The following is a 12,022-nucleotide window of genomic DNA, read 5'->3' as shown; positions in this document are numbered from 1 at the left end:
AAATTAGCAGACAAAATACGCTTGGTATCATTCAAGAGATTCACATCACTACTAGCAAGTAGAATGTCATCGATATAAAGAACCATGAAAATGTATTTGCACCCATTAACCTTCATGTAAACGCACTGATCAAACTTGTTCTCTATAAAACCAAAAGACGTCACAATTTTGTCAAATTTCAAGTACCACTGGCGAGAAGCTTGCTTAAGACCATAAATTGACCTTTTCAATCTGCATACCATGTTCTCTTTTCCATTTTCCTTAAATCCTTCAGGTTGTGACATGTAGACCTCCTCACTCAAATCACCATTGAGAAAAGCTGTCTTGACATCCATCTGATGAAGCTCTAAGTCAAAATGAGCTACCAACGCCATAACTAACCTAAAGGAATCTCTGGTAGAGATTGGTGAGAAAGTCTCTGTGAAATCAATGCCCTCTCGCTATGTATACCCTTTAGCAACCAACCGAGCCTTGTATCTTTCAACATTTCCTTTGTTGTCTCTTTTGGTCTTGAATACCCATTTGCATCCAATGGGTTTATATCCTTTGGGAAGATCAACAAGTTCCCAAACATCATTGTCTGACATAGACTGCATCTCATCTCTCATGGCAATCAACCATTCATTTGCCTTATCAATACTGAGAGCTTCACAATAAGTAGTAGGGTCCACTTCTTCTCCAATGTCATACTCTCCCTCTCCAAGGTAAACATAATAATCGTTAGATAAGGCAGGTCTCCTAGTTCTTTGTGATCTCCTCATTTCCACAGGAGGAATCTCATCCACAATAGGGCTTATTTCGACAGTAAGGAAATTGACAACATCAACTCCTTGTTGAATCCCAGAATCAAAAGCTCTAACATCAAGGTTAACGTCTGAGACTGGCAAACGTAAAGAAATAACATCCATGGGTTCCACTCTTTCATTGTATTGAGAGGGTATATTATCAGCAACATCCAACTCTAAAAACTTTGCCACTTGAGACTCAACAATTCTAGTGCCACGAGTCGAACAATAAAACTTGTATCCTTTTGAGTGACTAGGATACCCAATAAAGTAGCACCTAATAGTTCTCGAATTCGTCTTCTTTAAAGAAGGATCATAGATTTTCACCTCAGCTGGACATCCCCATACTTTAAAATGATTGAAACTAGGTTTTCTATTTGTCCATAGTTCAAACGGTGTTTTAGGCACAGACTTACTAGGAACACGGTTCAGAATGTAGGTTGCTGTTTTAATGGCTTCACCCCATAAGTATTCTGGCAAATTTGATCTACCCATCATGCTTCTTTTCATTTTCATAAGAGTGCGGTTGCGCCTTTCTGCTACGCCATTCTGTTTAGGACTACCAGGCATAGTATACTGAGCAACAATACCATTATCTTGTAAGTACCTTGCAAAAGGTCCCTTTTGTTGTCCAGCATCACCATGCTTCCCATAATACTCACCACCTCGATCAGATCTCACAATTTTGATGACTTTCCCTAATTGTTTCTCAACTTCAGTTCAAAAGACTTTGAACATTTCAAGAGCATCTGCCTTTTCTTTTAGCAAAAATACATAGCCATAGCGGGAAAAATCATCAATGAATGTAATGAAGTACTTGTTGCCACACAAGATAGTGGAATAAGGTCCACTAATGTCTGTATGAACAATCTTCAACAAATTTTGACTACTAGTTGCACCCTTTTTCTTATTCTTTGTCAATTTTCCTTTCACACAATCAACACAAATTTCTAAGTCATCAGAATCAAGGCGGGGAAGAATCCCAGAACTAATTAAGCGTTCTATTCGTTCTTTAGAAATGTGCCCCAAACGCTTATGCCATAACAATGAAGATCTTTCCTTAGTCAAAGGTCTTTTAGCAACATTGTAAGAACAAGTAGATAACAACGACAATCTATAAAGCCCCTCAGATAAAACACAATTTCCAATCACTTTAGAGTCATAAATCACATCAACTCTTTTATTTTCAAAAGTGAAACTATATCCAGCTTTATCAAGTACTGAAAGGGAAATTAAATTCCTTCTAAACGAAGGTACATAGAAAACATTGTCCAAAACAAGCTGAAAACCAGAATCCAATTCTAAAACAGCAACCCCAATATGCTCAACATCAATCCTGATGTCACTGCCAACTTTAAGCTTTGACTCTTTTTCACTTGGCTTCCTCAGATTTCTTATCCCCTATAAAGAAGTTGCAACATGAACAGTAGCACCACCGTCAAGCCACCATGAATCTAAAGGAACATTAACTAAATTAGATTCAAAACAGACATAGACAGATAACATACCATGTTCCTTCTTTTTCTTCTCTAGCCAATTCTTAAACTTAAAGCAATCAACCCTCTTGTGACCCTTTTTGTTGCAGTGATAGCACTTAAGGTCTGTGTTCTTGGCATTTCCATTCTTCTGCTTTTCACTCCCACTCTTCTTGAAATTCTTATTTTTCTTATGACTATGGAAGTTGGGCTTTCTAGTCTTTTCAACTCTTTTTTTATTATTCGGTTTTCCAAGAGCAACGAGATGAGCAGATTCATTCTTTTCTCTTTTCAGCTTTTCTTCCTCAGCCACACACTTAGTGATCAAGTCATTCACACCCCAAGACTGATTCAGGGTGTTGTATGCAGTCTTGATTTGGCTAAAAGAAGATGGCAGAGTATTGAGGGCTTGATGAACAATAAACTTATCAGGAATAGGAATGTCTAGTGCTTTCAATCTAGTCTGAAGATGCACCATTTTTAGGATATACTCATGAACCCCTTTCATATCATCATACCTCATATTCATCAATTCATCCATAAAATGCCCAGCTTCAACATTGTCAGATGTTTGGTATCTATTTGCCACAGCAACGAGAAATTCCTTAGCATTGTTGCTCTCAGGTATTCCTCCAAGGAGATGCTCAGCAATGGACCTCTTGATTGAAACAAGACTCAAACGGTTCGATCTTTCCCATTTCGCATAATGAGCTCTCATAGCTTCAGTGCTTTCATTAGTAGGCTTAGGAGGTTCATCTTCACGTAGAGCCATGTTCAAGTCCATCATTCTTAAAACAAATTCTATGTCTGATCTCCATCTTTTATAGTTCGACCCACTTAGAATTTCAATTGTAGCATTATTGTTGTTCACAGCAAAGAAAGCTGATTGACAAAATTTTGCAACTAGATCAATTATGGGCAATAGGTAAAAACAAAACTTAAATAATCATAAGCAATACAATACAAGAATCAATTGTACTATCATAAACTCCCCTTTGGGCATAGTCCATAATAAACAACTATTCTCTAAGCATGAAGATCAACAAATAATTCATTAAAATTTATTTCCTTTGGGCAAATAAATTTATCTCATTCAATATCCTCGTGTTGTTAAATTAATTTGTACAATAACCCTCTTTGGGCAGGCGATTGTACAAATTAATCTAAAATTTTCCTCATCAACAAAATAGGAACTCATAAACTTGCAAATTTTGATGGTTAAATCACTTTGGTAAAATAACCTCAACAATTCACATGCAACGTTCCAAAATTGGGTAAATTAAAAAAAAAAAAATTGCCCAACAACAATAGTGCATATTAACGATATATATGCATATGATCAATTATAGTTGCAAGAATTTGAACAACAATTTTTATTTATTTATTACACTTTAAATTAATTATTTAACTAGTTTATGTGATTTAGACCAAGTAGGAGAGTATGCATGAAAAAGTTTTAATCTAGAGAGAGTGAGTACTACACTCCTATTCCATATATATTAGCATAATTTCTAGTAAATTCTCAATAGAAAATTATACCAAAAAATAATTTTAAGCTAATTAAATCACATAAATAAGTAATAATTATTTAATAAATATTTTTGACCCCCAAAAAATAAAATAATATATCTAGAAAAATAGATTACAAAAAAACGAGCGCACAGGAAAAAACGGGGCTCAAAACGGACACCGGATGAGGTTATACGCGCCTCACACACTTGACCCGCGAGTGGGGAACGTGTGGCACATGTGGCATGTGTGGCATGTGCTAGAGGTCATCTTCAACCTCCAGAATTGGGTCCAGAATTCTGCAATACGGGTCAAATGACCCGGTTGCAACCCAGATTACAAACAATTAAAAAAAAAGTTTTTTTTGATCGGGATCTTGAGGGCTTTTAAACTTTAGGTTGTTTCTAACAATTCTAGGACATTTAATCATAAAAAAAAAAACAACTTAAAGATCTCCATAATTGATTAACAAAATTCGGTTTTTCATACCTCCATAGCCAAGATTGAAAAACTCTATTTTAACACCTATTTCGGCCTCATTTTACATGTATTTTTACATTAACAATATAAGAAGTCTCTTTACAACAATTAATTAAACAAAACAAAAACTTCTCAATCTTGCTCAATTTTATTTTATTTTATTTTTAAATAAAATGAATTTTCTAGGGTTCATACCCATATTTTTGAATTTTCAATTTTCACCAAATTGAGCCAAAAAATTGAAATTGATGCTACATATCAACTATAATATATGTAAACAACAAAATCTAAGAGTTTAATTTGAGTAAAACACAATAATTTAAACAAATAAAATTTTTCTTGAATCTTTAAACAAGAAAATTCCGAAAATTTAAAAATTTAATTACTCCTAATTTAAACAACGAAATTGCACATATGATATATCAATTTGAAGCTTGTGACAAGAGGAACAAAAAGCCTAAAGTTTCACAATCAAAAGAAACTATAAAAAAACATGCACTTTCATGGATCACAAATTTGGCTCCGAAAAGAAAATAAAATAAGAAACTAAAAATTTTATTTTCGATTTCCAAATGTAGATCCTAAATCATGTAAGTTAGGCTCTGATACCACATGTAAACAAAATTTACATAATCACATAGATTAATCATACATGATTAAAGGATACTAACAATAGGAAATCACTATAAAGAACATACCTGTTTGAGCCATGATAAAAATAACGTGATTGATTGTTGTAACCAAGTCTTCCTCTCTATGATCTTGATAATAGCTATGGTGGCTCTATGGGAAAACAGAAAACCCTTTTTATCTAGATTAGAGAGGGGACTTAGCATAACTCAAATTGGATTCTCATTGGGCCCTCCCATAATGGGCTTCAATGAGACCCATAGCCTACACTTGCCACTGAACTGAGCTTCTACTCAAAACATGCAAAACCCAATCCAAAATGTGATCACTAGTTAATTAGGCTCATTATAGAATAGACTATCCATTAACCCGTTTTTGCAAATACAAATTATTCAATTAATGTTAGCTCATATAAAAATTTTCCAACAGATATCACCAGACACTTTTGCAGCAGATGCTAGCAATAGCAGAAGAGAGGTTGCTGTGATATTTAATTTTAGGCCCATCTTTTCCTTGTCTCTCTCTTCTCATTTGTTTGGTAAAACTTTTAAGCAATTAAAAATGGTGAAACCTCATTCTTCTCAAACCATTTTATAGTGTAATTGGAGAATCTCAACACCAGTAAAACCTTTATAGAATTACTATCTAATTAAGTTTTATAGTTTCAAATAGGTTGTGATGTTTGGGTCAACTTCCCTTCTATTATTGGCCTTTACCGTCTCAAATTTTATCCTCTAAATCCATTTTTGACTAGTTTTTTTTTAGGCTAATCACAACCTCTCAATGACTAGGTAAAAAGATTAAAGTGCAAAGAATGGTTGATATGAAGATTTTTCCTAATTATAGAGGAAATCTTATCAGCTGCTTACAAGTAATTGTGAAGGTGGCCTTTGAGAAACTTTCTTAATTAGACTTGTATTGATATCCATCTTCTACCATTTTATTACAATGCTATTAGTAATACTATATTTTAATGGTTCCAAGTAAAAACAATGTCTAGGCATACACGTCATTTAAAACCTGCATTGTACCATATAATTTGATAAGTACCAATTGTATTAGAGAGCAATGAGGAAAAAGTCAAAAAATATCGGTGAAATATCACTGATATATCGCGTGTCGGCGGGGGGCAAAACGATATATGGAGGAGATAAGTCGGCGGGGCGATTTTTCGCCAAAAAATTGGCGATATATCGGCGACACACGATAAATTGACGATTTTATCAATAAATCGCCTGAGAATCCCGTGTGTCGCCAATTTATCGGTGATATATCGCCGATTTTTTGGCCATTTTTGGCGAAAAATCGCCCCTCTCTCTCCAGCGTGATCTAACAGCTCAGATCACGCCCGTGTTGATCCAACGCCCAGATTTGAATCCCAACGTTAACAAAGAGATCCAACGGCCAGATTGCTTCCAAATTGTGATCTAACGGCCAAAATTAATTTTGAACGGTAACTTAAGGTTCCAACGGCTATTTTGGCCCAAATTTCATCTATAAATAGCCAATTTTGCATCAATTTCATCCATTTTTGCTTTGATTCTTCATTTGCTCTCTTATTACTCCAATGTTTTCCAAGATTGCTCAATTATTCAATCATCTTAAGGAATGTTTGTTTAAAATTATAATTAATTTTGTTTGCAATAATTAATTCATGTATTTTTAATTAATTAGTATGTTTACATTCAATTGTAATTATTTTGTATATTTTTATTGAATTAATTTAGGTTATAATATATTTATTTTAGATGATTATTTGTGATTTAAATTCGCATTTAGAATGACATTAAACTAATTAACTTAGCTAAATTATTTAATTAATTTAATTAACATAGTAAATTATGTAATTAATTTAATTAACATGATTAATTATGGAATATTAAATATGCTCAATTTTTTATATTATCGCGATTTATTTTCATAGTCAATTATGATTAATTTCAATATTTAGTAAATTTGTCATAAAATTACATTTAGATTTAAAAAATTAACTTAGCTAAATTATTTAATTAGTTAAATTAACATGAACTACTATATATGGAATATTAAATACGCTCAATTTTTTATATTATCGTGATTTATTTTCATATTCAATTATGATTAATTTCAATATTTAGTAAATTTGTCATAAAATTACATTTAGATTTAAAAAATTAACTTAGGTAATTTATTTAATTAGTTAAATTAACATGGATTACTATATATGGAATATTAAATATGCTCAATTTTTTATATTATCGTGATTTATTTTCATATTCAATTATGATTAATTTCAATATTTAGTAAATTTGTCATAAAATTACATTTGGATTTAAAAAATTAACTTAGGTAATTTATTTATTTAATTAAATTAACATGAACTACTATATATGGAATATTAAATATGCTCAATTTTTTATATTATCGCGATTTATTTTCATATTCAATTATGATTAATTTCAACATTTAGTAAATTTGTCATAAAACTACATTTGGATTTAAAAAATTAACTTAGGTAATTTATTTAATTAGTTAAATTAACATGAACTACTATATATGAAATATTAAATATGCTCAATTTTTTATATTATCGCAATTTATTTTCATATTCATTTATGATTAATTTCAACATTTAGTAAATTTGTCATAAAATTACATTTGGATTTAAAAAATTAACTTAGGTAATTTATTTGATTAGTTAAATTAACATGAACTACTATATATGGAATATTAAATATGCTCAATTTTTTATATTATCGCGATTTATTTTCATATTCAATTATGATTAATTTCAACATTTAGTAAATTTGTCATAAAATTACATTTGGATTTAAAAAATTAAATTAGGTAATTTATTTAATTAGTTAAATTAATATGAACTACTATATATGGAATATTAAATATGCTCAATTTTTTATATTATCGTGATTTATTTTCATATTCAATTATGATTAATTTCAACATTTAGTAAATTTGTCATAAAATTACATTTGGATTAAAAAAATTAACTTAGGTAATTTATTTAATTAGTTAAATTAACATGAACTGCTATATATGGAATATTAAATATGCTCAATTTTTATATTATCGCGATTTATTTTCATATTCAATTATGATTAATTTCAACATTTAGTAAATTTGTCATAAAATTACATTTGGATTTAAAAAATTAACTTAGGTAATTTATTTAATTAATTAAATTAACATGAACTACTATATATGGAATATTAAATATGCTGAATTTTTTATAGTATCGTGATTTATTTTCATATTCAATTATGATTAATTTCAACATTTAGTAAATTTGTCATAAAATTACATTTGGATTAAAAAAATTAAATTAGGTAATTTATTTAATTAGTTAAATTAACATGAACTACTATATATGGAATATTAAATATGCTCAATTTTTTATATTATCGCGATTTATTTTCATATTCAATTATGATTAATTTCAACATTTAGTAAATTTGTCATAAAATTACATTTGGATTTAAAAAATTAACTTAGGTAATTTATTTAATTAGTTAAATTAACATGAACTACTATATATGGAATATTAAATATGCTTAATTTTTTATATTATTGTGATTTATTTTCATATTCAATTATGATTAATTTCAATATTTAGTAAATTTGTCATAAAATTACATTTCGATTTAAAAAATTAACTTAGGTAATTTATTTAATTAATTAAATTAACATGAACTACTATATATGGAATATTAAATATGCTCAATTTTTTATATTATCGTGATTTATTTTCATATTCAATTATGATTAATTTCAACATTTAGTAAATTTGTCATAAAATTACATTTGGATTTAAAAAATTAAATTAGGTAATTTATTTAATTAGTTAAATTAACATGAACTACTATATATGGAATATTAAATATGCTCAATTGTTTATATTATCGCGATTTATTTTCATATTCAATTATGATTAATTTCAACATTTAGTAAATTTGTCATAAAATTACAGTTGGATTTAAAAAATTAACTTAGGTAATTTATTTAATTAGTTAAATTAACATGAACTACTATATATGGAATATTAAATATGCTCAATTTTTTATATTATCGCGATTTATTTTCATATTCAATTATGATTAATTTCAACATTTAGTAAATTTGTCATAAAATTACATTTGGATTTAAAAAATTAAATTAGGTAATTTATTTAATTAGTTAAATTAACATGAACTACTATATATGGAATATTAAATATGCTCAATTTTTTATATTATCGCGATTTATTTTCATATTCAATTATGATTAATTTCAATATTTTGTAAATTTGTCATAAAATTACATTTGGATTTAAAAAATTAACTTAGGTAGTTTATTTAATTAGTTTAATTAACATATATTTAAATTTAAGTGTATTTTTCTTGCAATAGATTTAGCATGGCTAGTGAAGGTGGTTCTGCCATGCCAGGGCGAGATCCGGCTTGGAAGTATTGTTCACCAATTGAGGATAACCGAAATGGAACAATTTGTAATTTTTGTGGGTTGGTAATGAAAAGTGGAGGCATCACACGATTCAAGTCTCATTTAATGCATAAGGACCCGCATAACAACACCAAAAAGTGTCCAAGAGTGCCGCCCGAAGTGAAAGAAGAGATACGATTGTTGGTGCATGACAAACAAAAAGCAAAAGCAAAGAAAAATGCTGATATTGAAGACATTCATAGTCAATTGCGTGGCACAATGGGGACGCATCATACACATTTGGTAAACGAAGATGATGATGATGAAGATGCTGAGGATGAAGATGTGTACATGTATCCGACAGATATGCACCCAGATGAGTGAGATACATATCATCTGCAGTTCGTGCCTCGAAAGCATCTAATTGGGAACGTGAACAACATGAGAATATTGTAGGAAGCAAATGCAAATCGGGAGAGTCTTCTACTGGTATACCATCGATGATGCGAAAATCACAGAGTATGCGACATTCGCGTCATTCACCCCCTATTGCCCCTTCGCTTTACAAGTCTTCTGCAGCAAAACAAAAAAATATCAAGATATATTCAAGGGTGGTGCAATTAAAGAAACGATGGGACGCTTAATCAGCAAATTCTTCATTTATGAGAGTGTTGCACCCGTAAAAGCAAAGTCTCATCACTTCAAGAATATGATTATTGGTGCACAACAAGCAGGTAATTACTAATTTATCAAATGTTATATTGTGTTATACTTTTAGTAAGTATAGTATTTTGTAACATGTTTTACATATGAAGTGCAGGAATGGGAATCGAACCTCCATCTCCATATGAAATAAAGAACAAATACTTAGAAATGGAGTACAAAGAAATGGAAGCTTATGTGAACCAACAAAGGGAAAAATGGAAGACATATGAGTGCACAATAATGTCAGATGGATGGACAGGGCCCACGAAATTAATTATTATTAATTTCATGGTTTATTCTAAAGGGACTACAGTGTTCCTTAAGTCAGTTGATGCATCGAACTATATCAAAGACCACAAGTATATATATGAGCTTTTGAAGACTATTATCAAAGAAGTCGGTAAGGAAAATATGGTCGAAATTGTCACAGATAATGGGTCGACATTCATGAAAGCAGGGAAACAATTGATGAAGAAGTATAACTTATATTGGACTCCGTGTGCGGCACACTGCATCGACTTAATCTTTGAAGACATTGGTAAAAGACCCAATGTTATCAAGGTGATAAACAATGCTCGCAAGATAACTAACTTCATTTACAATCATGGTTGGTTACTAGCATAAATGAGATAGTATTGTGGTGGAGACATTGTTCGACCAGGAGCTCCAAGGTTTGCTACCAATTATATTGCTCTTGACAGTCTTCTAAAAAAAAGGGTTGATTTGAAAAAATTGTTTATGAGTGATGAATGGGCACAACACAAACTCAATCGAACAAAACTTGGACGAGAATTGGAGCAATTATTGTTTGACCATACGTATTGGGACAGATTGACAAATATAGTTTCATTATATGAGCCATTATAAGTGGTGCTTCGACTTGTGGATTCTGAAGTTGTTCCCACAATGCCATTTGTGTACGAGCTTATGCACGTGATGAAAGAGAACCTTATTTGTCAAGGAGTTGGAGATTGGATGTTCAAAATAATACAAGATCATTGGGAGAAAACATTAAAACATCCACTTCATGCAGCAGGTACTTAAATACTATATATCTTTATAAGTTTTTACTTTGTATTTAAGTTTCTTTAAAAAAAATATACTAACTCTACTAAATTTTATTGTAGCATACTTCTTGAATCCAAGATTTCAATATAGGCGTGGAGTTGGTAGTGATCCGGAACTATTTCAAGCTGTCCATGATGTTTTTGCAAAATTAGATCCAACTACTGAATCACTTGGTCAATTTGGAAATGAGGTGAATAAAAAATTATTATTTTTGTCAATAAAACAATAATTTCATTCATCAATTTATTTGAACGTTTACTAACAAATTAAATGTTGAATACATAGCTTGTACTTTTTCGAGATGCAAAAAGAGGATTCGGTGATCGAGCGGCAATTGCATCAAGGTCAACCATGGTGCCCGGTGAGTCTTTATAGGAAAAAATTGATTATTATTATTGTAAATTCACCACATAAGTATTTATATGATTATCAAATTCGTTGCAGCTGAATGGTGGTTTATGTATGGGAATCAAACACCTACATTGAGAAAGTTAGCCATCAAAGTTCTCTCACAAACTGCGTCATCTTCTGCATGTGAGAGAAATTGGAGCACGTTTGCTCTCATCCACACAAAGCAACGAAATCATTTGGCTTACCCTCGATTGGAGCAATTAGTGTTTTGTTACTATAATATGAGGCTAAAGTTACGCGATATGGAGGCAGAAAATGATCGAGTTGCTGAAAAAGATTACCTTGATCTTCTTGACATTTCAGCTGAGGTGGGTGAAGAAGAAGATAATCAGTTGTTCCAGTGGGTTAGGCCTATACACTTGGATGACGAAGTTGGAAATCCTGATCCACGAATTGCTGCTCATGCTTGAGAATTTGGAGTTAATGTTGAACGTGTGTTGTCCGAAGAAGTTCACTCTGAAAGTTTTAGCAAAGATACTGATGATTCACTTCATGCGACATTGCATTCTCACCAAGAGATTGACTCCACAAGTGCTGGCCATAGTA

The 12,022-nt window shown here is 30.9% G+C and overlaps 1 long non-coding RNA gene across 1 annotated transcript; it reads left to right on the top strand.

Moving 5' to 3' along the window:
• Positions 1–11,225: 11,225 nt before the first annotated feature.
• LOC117909477 lies at positions 11,226–11,535 on the top strand. The gene is made up of 3 exons (XR_004650379.1): positions 11,226–11,255; positions 11,351–11,426; positions 11,510–11,535. It is a non-coding gene; the product is annotated as an uncharacterized LOC117909477 (long non-coding RNA).
• The last annotated feature ends 487 nt before the right edge of the window (positions 11,536–12,022 follow it).

This window comes from Vitis riparia, chromosome 19, assembly GCF_004353265.1.
Source record: "Vitis riparia cultivar Riparia Gloire de Montpellier isolate 1030 chromosome 19, EGFV_Vit.rip_1.0, whole genome shotgun sequence".
Taxonomy (NCBI): Eukaryota; Viridiplantae; Streptophyta; class Magnoliopsida; order Vitales; family Vitaceae; genus Vitis; species Vitis riparia.
The sequence above is the reverse complement of the archived record's forward strand: the minus strand, read 5'-3'. Positions and strand labels throughout refer to the sequence as shown.